The 12,454-nt window shown below is 38.4% G+C and overlaps 1 protein-coding gene across 6 annotated transcripts in view; it reads right to left on the bottom strand.

Annotated features, from left to right (window-relative positions):
* The window catches only part of AIG1 (androgen induced 1), a 293,600-nt gene that overhangs the window by 259,716 nt on the left and 21,430 nt on the right, over nucleotides 1–12,454 (bottom strand). The gene's annotated exons all lie outside the window — the stretch shown is intronic.

Below are 12,454 nucleotides of genomic sequence, written 5' to 3'. Positions count from 1 at the left end.
TCTTCTAACAGTCCATGGTATATTCAATATTCTTTGCTAACACTATAACTCAAAGACATCAATTCTTCTTTGGTCTTCCTTATTCACTGTCCAGCTTTTGCATATATGTGAGGCAATTGAAAATACCGTGGTATGTGTCAGTCCTTAAAGTGACATCTTATCAACACTTTAGAGAGGTCTTTGGTGGCAGATTTGCCCAATGCAATAGTTGTTTGATTTCTCGACTGCTGCTTCCATGGGCATTGATTGTGGATCCAAGTAAAATGAAATCCTTGACAACTTCAATCTTTTCTCCATTTATTGTGATGTTGCTTACACAAATTATATATATGGTCAGTAACATTATAGTCACTTACAAGTGCTGACTATGTGCCAGGGTCTTTACTTGGTGCCTCTCAGGCACAATCTTATTTAACTGCCAACAAAGTCCTAAAAGAGAGGCTTTATATGACCATTTTACCAGCTGTGCATCTGTAATAAGCAGAGGTAGAGTGATTTCCTCAAGCTGGTATATATTCCTATATCAGTCAGCAAAGTAGGCCTCTTGACTTCAATGCAATGTTTTTATTTCATCACACAAAAGCTTCTTTTAAATACAAAAATAACAGACATAACAACATATTTGTCTTGCCTCCCATGGGTAAAAAAATGCGAATATTTTGACTCTGAAACTCACAGCCTTCTATTACATTTCTCCACATTCACTTACAGATTTACTTAATTCTTACCCATCTCATTTAATCCTCACAAATACTATAAACTAGGTACTCCAATAATCCCTGTTTTGCAGATGAAGAAATAGAGGGACAAAAACATGATCCCAAATTTACATAAACTATGTACACAAAGAAATAATGGTCTAAAAATAAAGCATGTAGCTGGATACTTTAAACAACTGACAATCATAATACTATAATGGTATACAGTATACCATGTTGTTGTTGTTCGTTGCTGTCAAGGCAACTCTGACTCCTGGTGACTATATATAACAGAACAAAATGTTGCCCAGTCCTGCGCCATCTTCATGATTATTGGCATGTTTGCAGTCATTGTTGTGGTTGTTTTGTCAATCCATCTCACGGAGAGTTTCCCTCATTTTTGCTGACCCTCTGACCTTACCAACCAGAATGCCCTTTTCTAGGCATTGGTCTTTGCTGATGATGGTAACTGTGCTCTGTTGTTCAAGTATCTGTTCTTGACATTCACTGAAAATGTTATCTTAGATTAACTGACAATTTTCAAGTGTAAATTACACATTTACAACTTGAACATTTTATTCTAGTCATAATTCACAGTGTCTAATTGTTAATAAAATTAAAAGAGTACCCACCTCATGTTTGCTCATATTTTCTTTCTCTCCCTGCTGCCACTCCCCGCTTCGCCCATTTTCTTTCCCACGTATTTTAAAGTGAACTCAGAGGAGTTTTTTCCATTCATATTTCTGAGAAATTGTTGAAAACTTGTAACAAAAACAGCAAGCTGAGGCAGTAAACTCACTATGTAAAAGGTTCTTGCAGAATTTTCCCTTGGGAATTATCTAGCATTATTTTAAACCAGTCATGTTGGTTTTTAGGAGACAAACAACAACAAAAAAAAAATCCAGCATTAAATCTTGTACCCTTATGAGATTTCAAAAATGGATATGTTTTGATAGCTCAAGCTTCTGGATGTACTTTTCTACTAACTTTGCTGCTGTTCAGGACCATGAGATGGTTGAAATAGTAACCCATGTGTTTGGGTTAGTTGTTAGTTTGGAATTTTGTTTACGATCAGATTAGGTTAACAAAATGGTTATGGTGTTTCCCTTTTCTAAGAAAATCCACCAATGATTCAAAAGGTCATTCCAGAATTTCTCACAGTGTGAGAGATACATCTATTGAATCAGTTTGGGGGAAAAAGGATAATTTAAAAAATTCTTTAAAATTGTGACTATCTACAGCCTGGGCTAGTTTCTGGAAAGGAACTGTAGACATGTTAATCTATTGTGGAAGCATACAGGGCAGGACCTGATTCCCCAGCATATGTCTTCCTATGTACTCAAGTTTATTTATTTGTTTATTTTTTACCATTCCAAACCACTATCATTTTCCCACAAACTGACAACTAATTCATGTCTTTAGTTTGTAAATGCTTTTTACCTCAACCTGGAATGTTTTTCTAATTCTTGTCTACTAGAAAACTGGGGTTGGGGTAGAAAACTATTATTTATCCTTTGAGGCCTGGCTCAGCTCTCTCCTTGACAGAGTATAGCTGAAGTGACCATACCTACCTTTGGTGCCAAGATTTTATATTGACACCTTTGAGTTATAAGAACTTTGAGAATATGATGAAGCTATGGCCTCATATGCACAAACACTCAATTTTGCATTCAATTTTAGGGACTCTCCAAGTCCCCTGAACCTCATTCATGGTCCTTAGAGTCTATGGGCCACCAGTTATAAACCCCTACTCTAGACAATCCTATGTAAAAGATAGATGACCTCAGTCCAGATGAATTAGTCTCTGACCCTCTTCGACTGCTACAATATCAATTCATCCTAAACTGCCTAAGACTCTGGCCATTGCCCTCAAGGCCTAGGAGGATACCTGTGGAATAACCTTCAACCACTAAGTGTGTCCTCCTGGATATCGAAGGAGGGAAGCCAAAATGTAACGATCCTATTCTGCTGGATACCTTTCAGGCAACATGGTATCTGTAAAATAACTAGATTGAGCTTTTCAAGGTTTTAGATTCTCTTTATTCACCACATAGGCAAGCATTTCAGACAAAGTCAGGGTGGACGAAACTCTGATCTCAAAGTTAGAATTTTTTGCAAGGGAGCTCCTAGGCACACAAAACAAGGTGCTGATTCTTTTAAATCTCAACTAAGCATCCTAAAATGATGTCAAATGCTTATATCTCTCCTATCAAACCACACAATGTTTGTTTACTTGTTCAGGTACTGCTTGTTAATATTTTCGCTCCCACACAACCTCTGTGTCTGGAGAGCTAAGTGTACACTCCCTGGAGATTGACTGGTAAAACTGGCTCTGGGGTTGCTAGGAATTTTCCTGGAGATGATCTTTACTTGGAGGATTACCTCTCCATGCATCATTTCTCTAGGGATCCCTGTGTACACTTAAATAGAACTCTCCCAGACCCAGAATCAGGTGCTCCTTCTTCCATGCTTTTAAAATACCTGTAATGCTACACTCATCAAATTGCACAGTAATTATCTGTTGATGTTTCTGTCTCACTTTCTATGCTTTGAGAGTCCCATGGGTAGAGATGATGTTTTATTCATCTTTGCATCCCCAGAGCCTAACACAATGCACATTTATAAAAGCACCCATGGAAGCAGGACACAAACATGAAGGACAAGTTCCTTGTCTTCAAGAAGTTCAGAACAGGGGTGACAAAGATAAACAAACACTTATAATATGGTATAATCCATACAGGTGGGGAGAACAAGGGATGAGAAGAGGTTTTTCCTACAGCATGTCATATCTGAGTTGAGTTTTGGAGACTGAGTAAGAGCCAGTGCACAGAAGGAAGGTGATGTATAAGGAGGGCAGTGTGGCTGGTCTGGGCAGAAACAACAGAAATTATAATGGGAAGGTACAATGTGATGGAAGAACTACAAGTAGTTCTGTGTAACAAGCATATGTGCTGAAAAAGGAGCAGTGTCAAGAGATGAGACTGGAGAAGCAGAGAGTCTCAATTATGACAAGATTTTTTTATGCCATGTTAAGGAGTTTGGCCTTTATCCTGAGGGAAAAATTGAACCACTGTAGAAGTTTAAATGGAGAAATAGCAAATTTTGAGAAAAGATCACCCTGAGAGCAGATAACCGGTTGTAGGATTATAGGGTGACAATATCACTGTTTAAGTATAAAACTGTGAGATTATGTGGGAACCAAAAAAAGAGAGAATGGATATACAGAAGGCCAGGACTGGAAAAATATTAAGGAGGAAGACAGCCAGGATGTTGTCACTGGATATGGGGTGTTAAAGGAGAAAAAAGAGTCAATAACCACATACTTGTTTCAGGCCTAGTGGAAAGGGTGCCATTCATCAAGATATGGAACATGTTAAAAAGGAAATAAATGTTGACGTGTTAAGTGTGAGGTTCCTTTTTGTCATTTAAATTGAGAGGTTGGGCAGATAGTTGGATATATCTGTTTGTAGTCTAGGCTATTTCAAAAACAGTTTTCAAAGACTTCAGAGTACTTGCTTGTCAGTGAACCCATGGGAGTGAACAAGTTCCATCCAAATAAGAGCTCAGTCTGGAGCTAGGCATTTGAGCTGGGCTTGTGGAACACCAACATTTATGGAAGGTAGAGTGCATGTAAAATGGTTTGAGAAAGACTGTCAGAGAGATGGGAGGAAGACCAGTAGAGGATAATAAATGTCAAAGTAGGCAAGAAAGAATAGTTTAATGGAGGAGGAGCATTTCAATTACCTCAAGTGTTGAACAGAAGCTGGAAAAATGAAATCTTTTTCTACTGGATCAGGCAACTAGGAGGTCTTTGTGTCTTGGTGAGAGCGGTTTCAATGTACTTTATAAGTCAGAAGGCAGTGTGAGAAATGAATTGGAGATGAGATACTGAAATCAGTGAGTAGGAAGTATTTTTTTCCAAAGCACAAATGGGAAATGGAAGAAAAATACACTGATTCATGTATGATTTATGAACTTCTGACTTTTTTTTTAATTTAATGAGAAATACACTTGATGGCAAATGCAACAAATTTTTCCCTAACCCAATCACCCTGATAATATTTTAATCAATAGTTTCAAAACTTTTACTTTCTGGGGATTGCTTAGTGAAGATAAGTCAAAGATTTAGGAAGGTAGGTCTAGGGCATAATCTATTTGTTTAGAATGGTCAATTGTTTTGCATCAATGAACGCGCTTCAGATTCTTTAAATATGCATTGGTTTCTTCATTCAACTGTGTAATTACCTAAGGCATTAAGTAAGTCTGCTTCTCAATATACTCTGCCATTCGTCCCACACACATCTGCTGCTTTTAAGCATATTCCAAAGATTCCATCTGGACAAGACATATAGCATCTCACCTACCTCAAGCCAACAAGACAAAAAAAGACACCTCCTCCTCCAGGTGCAAGGGCACTTCCTTTCTCCAGTTTCAAAATAGAATTTCTCTGTAATGCTTTGTTTAAGGGTATGAGTATAAAGGAAGATTTTGCTCCTATCTAGCCTAGAATCAGCTCTTTACTAAAAAGCAGTCCCTAACTAGGAATAGATGTAATGAAAAATATGCATGGCCTCCACACAGAAAACCACAAAACTTTACTAAAATAAGGTTAAAGAAGATCTAAAGAAATAGATGAATATACTGTGTTCCTGGGAGATCCAATATTGTAAAACACCAGTTCTCCTAAATTGATTATAGATTCAGTGTTACCCCAATTAATAACCTAATTTTTTGAATGTGAGATTTGACAAGCCAATTCTAAAATTAAGTGGAAATGCAAAAGACCAAGAATAGTCAAGACAATCTTGAAAAACAACAAAATTGGAGGATTTACACTATCAGATATCAAGGTTTAGTTTATAATTACAGTAACTAAGCATGGTATTGGTGCAAGGCAATATAAATAGGTCAATGGAGCTGAACAGAGTCCACAGACACACACATAAATGTTCACATGACTTACAGCAAAGTTTCCACCCCCATTCATTGGGAAAAGAATGGATTATCCAAATGAGAAAAAAATTATCCTGATCCCCACCTCAAGCCATACACAAAAATCCCTACCAGAGGGATCATAAATGTGAAAGATAAAATGATAAAGCTCCTAGAAGATAACATAGGAGAATGTCATAATGACCTTGCATTAACCAAAACCAGAACCAAACCCACTGCCATCGAGTCGATTCCGACCCATAGCAACCCTATAGGACAGGGCAGAACTGCCCCGTAGTGCTTCCAAGGAGTGCCTGGCAGATTCGAACTGCCAACCTCTTAGTTAAGAGCCATAGCATTTAACCACTATGCCACCAGGGTTTCTGACCTTGCATTAGGTAATTATTTCTTAAAAGAACTTATTATAAAAGAAAAGATAAATAAATTTGGCTTAATTGAAAGTAAGAACATCAGTTCATCAACAGACATCATAGAGAGTGAAACGATAAGCCATAAAGATGGAAAACATATTTGTAATATATCTGAAAAAGGCTCATACATAAAAAATAGCCTTTTACAGATCAGTAAGTGAAAGACCACGTTATTAAAAAAAAAAAAAGGACAAAAGACTTTAACATTTAATAATAGAGGCTGTTCAAACAGCCAACAATCAAAAAATGTTTAAGAATATTAGTGATCAGAGACATACAAATTGAAACAACAATGAAATATTACTGTATACCTACCAGAATAGCTAAAATACAGTAAATAAGAAAAAACCTTGACCTACCAGAATACCTAAAATACAATAAATAAGAAAAAACCTTGACACTACAAAGTATTGGTGAGAATACAGAAAAACTAGAGCTCTTAAACAATGTTGAAGGGAATGTAAATTGTTACAACCACTTTGGCAAACTGTTTGGCAGTTTCTACTAAGCTGAACATATGTGTAGTCTATGACCCAGCTTAAATGTGAACCAAAAAAACACTCACAAGCATGTTCATAGAAGCATTATTCTTAAGAGCTGCAAGCTGGAGGTAACCCAAAAGTATATCAGTAATAAAATGAAAAATAAATTTTTAAATTCACAGAATGAAGTCCTATGCAGCAATGAAAAAGAACATTACTATAAACAACCACATGAATGAACTTCACAGACATAATTCTGAGCAAAAGAAGCTAGAGAAAAAAAATTATATATATATACACACATATATATAAACTGCATGACTCCATTTCTGTAGGGTTCAAGAAAGGCAGCCCTGACTTATAGTGATAGGAATCAGAGCAGTGGTTATCTTTGGGGGAGCTCCTGGGGTGCTAATGATGTTCGAAGACTTGATCTAGGTGGTTACTACATAGATGTGTTCTATTCTTATGTGTGCACTATACAGTATTTATGTTATACTTCAAAAAAAGAAAGAGGAATGAATGGATGAGTTAAAGAGACAAAGAAATACGGAGTCAGTTCTGCAGAATCATGGTATTCCACACTAATACACCTATATATACAGTCTAAGGTCTCAAAAGGCATTTCTAATAATAAGTATCTTAGAAAGTTAAATACCAATGTGTATATCACATATGGAAACCCTGGTGGCTTAGTGGTTAAGTGCTATGGCTGCTAACCAAAAGGTAGGCAGTTCAAATCCACCAGGTGCTCCTTGGAAACTCTGTGGGGCAGTTCTACTCTGTCCTATATTGTTGCTATGAGTCAGAATCGACTCGATGGCAACGGGTCTGGTTTTTGGTTTTTTATATCACACATATGTGTCTGTTTGAAACTGGCAAAAGCAAGCATTAATATCCTCACATACTGCTGAAAGTGTAATTTTATAGACTCTGGGCCCCATCCAAGCTGAAGTTGTTAAGTGAGAATTCTCTGAGCTACAAATTGCCCTTCTGTTTTTTTTATTCCTGTCAACGGAGGTTAGATCTTGGAAAAGGCAAAGTAAGGCATTCTATTTCACTTGTTCACTATCAAACAGACACCACAAACATTTGATAATCACGGTCAGATGTCTTCCTTCTAAGTCTTTTCACTTGGTTTCAGGTTTCTCAATTTACTGTCTTAAATTGAGTAAATTTTTTCTTAAATGCTATATAAAAAACCAAATCTGTTGCCATCTGAGTCGACTCTGACTCATAGCAACTCTATAGGACAGAGTAGAAATGCCCCATAGGGTTTCCAAGTTTGTAATCTTTACAGAAGAAAGATGTAGCAGTGTGCTTCCATAAAGATTTCAGCCTTGGAAACCCCATGGAGCAGTTCTACTCATAGGGTCGCTATGAGTCAGAATCAACTCAATGGCAATGGGGGGAATCTTTAAGGAAGCAGTCTGCCACATTTTTCTCCTGAGGAGCTGCCGGTAGCTTCCAACTCTGACCTTTCGGATAGCAACTGAGCACTTAACTACTGCACCACCAGGATTCGTGTCTCCTAGTTCACACTGGTGTTACAGCAGACTTAAGCAGTAAACAACACAGGTGAAGGAACATCGCTGTAGTCACCTATGACCACAAAAGATAACGGTCTTCCCTGTGCTCTGAAAATCCTTTTTACTTAACTGTAAATTCAGAGATGTAATTTGGCATAAAACACCCATTTCAGCAAATCTAACCAATTCAGCAAAACTTATAGCTCAAGTTCAAGCAAATGAGTGTTCAGAGGGAAGTTTTGCATAAAACCATGCTGTCCATCACATATTGGATGGGATCAGAGATTTAACGGAAGTATTTGCTCTTTGTTGCACTCTTAGAAGAAACACAGCCAACCAAGCACAAAGAACCACAGCAACTGAAACACACAAAAGATTAATTCAAAATGTTTCCAAGTTATCATGGTATAAGTATATTTTAGTCATCTCCAAATTTTCAGAAAGAGTTTTTAACTCAATGGTCCAGAAAATTATCACAGAATGTATTCCTTCTACAGCAGACACAGAACCAGCCCCTCTTCCTGAGACCTCCCATGTCATCACATCTCCTTAGGAGTTTCCACTAGTAAAGCTTCGTTTCCTCAGATTTTCAAGTCCTTTTACAAAGACTGAAATTCAAGTAGCTAGATCCTGAGGTTTCTAGATAGGGCCAGTGGCATAATTTTGTTGCTTGCACTGATGGGGGAAAGTTTTCACTTTTAAACACCTACATTTCTACATATCAAAAAAAAAAAAAACCTCTCTTCGCTCACTTATATCACTATAATTTTGTATGCTAGTTTCCAGAATCTAGGTGATAGACACCTGCATCATTGGTAATATGTTTGGATAAACTATTACTTTGCTCTGTCTGAATTAAATTGTCATTGTTGTTAGGTGCTATCAAGTTGGTTCTGACTCATAGCGACCCTATGTACAACAGAACGAAACACTGCCTGGTCCTGCACCATGCCCACAATCGTCGTAATGCTTGATTGAGCCCACTGCTGCAACCACTGTGTCAATCCACATCATTGAGGGTCTTCCTCTCTTACATTGACCCTGTACTTTTATCAGGCATGATGTTCGTCTCCTGACAACATGTCATGCCTGGCATAGTAGACCATATGACTGTCCCATTCCAAATGGCCAATACCAGTCCATTTCAGCTCACTAATGCCTAGGATATTGATCTTTATGTGTTCCATTTCATTTTTGATGATTTCCAATTTTCCTAGATTCATACTTCGTACATTCCAGGTTCCCATCATTAATGGACGTTTGCAGCTATTTCTTCTCATTTTGAGTCATGCCACATCAGCAAATGATGGTCCCGAAAGCTTTACTCCATCCACGTCATTAAGGTCAATTCTACTTTGAGAAGGCAGCTCTTCCCCAGTAGTCTTTTGAGTACCTTCCAACCTGGGGTGCTCATCTTCCAGCACTGTATCAGACAATGTTCCGCTGCTATTCATAAGGTTTTCACTGGCTAATGCTTTTCAGACGTAGACTGCCAGGTCCTTCTACCTAGTCTGTCTTAGTCTGGAAACTCAGCTGAAACCTGTCCGCTATGGGTGACCCTGCTGGTATCTGAATACCAGTGGCATAGCTTCCAGCATCGCAACAACACGCAAGCCCCCAAAGTACAACAAATTGACAGACACGTGGGGGATATAAGGTGTGAACATCTTATAATTAAAATTAATCCTTTATATCATTTGTCCATCAATAAAAAAGATTGCTTCCCCCTAAGACAATCTTAACCAAATGTTTGACACTACCTATACAAATTTGGTTATAAACGAAGGCTCTACTAAAACAGTGGTATTAAAATTTCACTTAGGTGTAGATGCTATGAAAATTGTTGTTTAATTTTTTAGATACAGAAAGAACTGAATGAGGAGCACTAACAGGATTTGGGGAGAAGGATTAATCAAGTAAAGCCACCCTGAGCCCAACCCAAGGTCAAGAAAATAAAGCTGGATTAAGTTCGAAAATTGTAAGAATAGGATATATGTCTTCCTAATTGAGAGATAGCCAAATGTTTATTGGTAGAAATCAACATGTCTACTTATTTATTCAATAAGTATCTTGGGCTCCCTAAGTGTGCCAGGCACTATTCTAAGTAATGAGGATGCAGAGATGACCAAGAGATAGTCCCTGACCTCAAAGTATGCCATGCAAATTAGAGGAGATAGACAAGAAAAACAGATAATAGAGAAGGAGGGTGGGAGCAGAGAAGAAAGACACGCCACCTCACTATAATCATTCACCAGACTCCTGGGCAGACTTGTTGAAAAGCCTCCTTTTCTTAATAGCCTCCATTCCAACTCTCCAATTCCAGGAGTCAGTTCCGTGTTCTTACCATTTGCCCATTTAGAGGCTGACTACCTGCAGAGCTAAAAACTAAAACTAAAGCAACCTAGTGTGTTTCCAACCTGCATGGTAACTGTGTGGTTGTCCTTACCTCGGACTTAATTTCCAAAGCGAAGCCTTATGTCAGAACACAGACTACACAAAGTTTCCCAAAACGTATTACAGAACTCAATAATACATTTTCTTACATAAAATAATCCATTTCATTTGTATTGCCAATTGAAGGATAGGACTGTGCTTGCGGACACATTTTAAACTGTTTTTTCTCTGTAAAACCTACACTTCATAGTGTTTATAGTTAGCTTGAGAAAAGCATTCCAACTATCATACTCTTAGGCAAATATTTAAGAGTTAAGGATGTAAGTGATAATAAAATTACAATGTACAACAGGTCTATGAACGTCTGAATTTTTTTTTCTTGGAAGTCCTATGCTCTATTTGCTAATCTGTCCTGGGGCCATCAGCAGCTCCATCTTGAAGCATTACCCACATGTCCCTTCTGATGGCCAAGTAGGGCTCTTCTTGTCCCCTCAAACATTGTCTCAGTCCCTCCTGCCCTGGGTGGTGCCCTGCATGTTCAGTTTCTCTTTGGTCAAATTATTCTGGTTTAGCTGGCTTTTTTTTTTTTGACCTGGGATGCTCCGTTAACCACTAACACAGCTTGAGCAACCTCCCAATACTTTACTATGTTCTTGTTGGTCTATGCCATGTAGTCCTTATCTTCAACAAAATCTTATAAAAAAGTAGAAATGTAACAATGGATTGTGAGACACAGTGAGAATCCTATCCTAACTGAGCTAAACTGCTAACATACCATTTTCCACCAAGCTAGACAAGCCCCACTTGTTTAATTCGAGACCTACTAGCTATAGCCCTAGGACACGCTCAAGATATTCTATAGCTTCTTTGATTTCTCTGTTCTAGCACTGAAAACCAAAAACAAAACCAGAATAGTTCATACCTGGGCAACATGTCCTCAATGAATCAAGTATCCCACACTCAGAGGTCTTTATAACTGCAAAGTAACCAATTGAGACAAAGGAACGCTATCCTTCTGCACAGGTGGCAGCCTCATGGGGAAAAGAATCCTTACACTAACATGAGGTCAGGAGGAAGCTCCACCCTCAGGATTAAAAGAGAAGCCAGAGTCCTTCATTTACTGCTGTGAAGGGACTGGGAGAATACAAGGCAAAGTCCTTTCTATAGTAGGGCCGTCAGCACTGTACCTTTTCAATGTTTCTATTTTTCATTTTAGTACCGTGGCTGTTCCCATGGAATGATGAACTGTAAAACTGGAATAAAAAAGGTTCTGAGGACTAGCCTTCAGGTTTGTAGGATAGAAAGCAAGACTGCAGAGGAGGCTGGTTTCCTCACTTCATCAAGGGACACAGTGGGTAGAAGCAGCTACCAAAGAAGAGGAAAACTAGCTATCCCAGGATCTGCTGCCAGAAAGAGGAGGCAGTAGGAAGGCAATGAAGGGACCCTAAGCAACCAGCCAGGGTCAAGTGTCACCAACCACATTAGCTTTTCCCACGGTTTCTGGGGAACACCTCTGTGGCTGATGAAAATAAAAACAGAAACCACTTTCCACCATCTCCACCACCACCAGCAGCAGGAACAAAAACCAGGAACACTGTCAACTTCTTCCGTTAGGGTAGAAAATGAAGGCCAAATACATTGATGGGGCAAGTACTTTCACTCCGTTCTTAGAAGAATCCCAGCCAGTGACTAGACTTCTTCTTTAGTCAACAATTTGGGGTTAGGACTTATCTGGAAGAAGAGTGGTTAGTTAGTAGCCCATTTTAGAAAACTTCTACCTTTATTACATCTACCCTGCCAATGCAATAAATGATACGGCAATGACCTAAAACAGTAAATACAAGTGTTTACCTCTCCAGGCAAAGACAGAGTGGGTATACACATCCACCAAGCGGTGTGGTTCCTAATGTGGGGTGGACATAATTTAGCTAATCGATGTTACCTTAGGAGGCAACAAGGACTGTTAGCGGTAGACTTTTTAATAATTC

This window comes from Elephas maximus, chromosome 1 (assembly GCF_024166365.1).
Source record: "Elephas maximus indicus isolate mEleMax1 chromosome 1, mEleMax1 primary haplotype, whole genome shotgun sequence".
Taxonomy (NCBI): Eukaryota; Metazoa; Chordata; class Mammalia; order Proboscidea; family Elephantidae; genus Elephas; species Elephas maximus.
The sequence above is the reverse complement of the archived record's forward strand: the minus strand, read 5'-3'. Positions and strand labels throughout refer to the sequence as shown.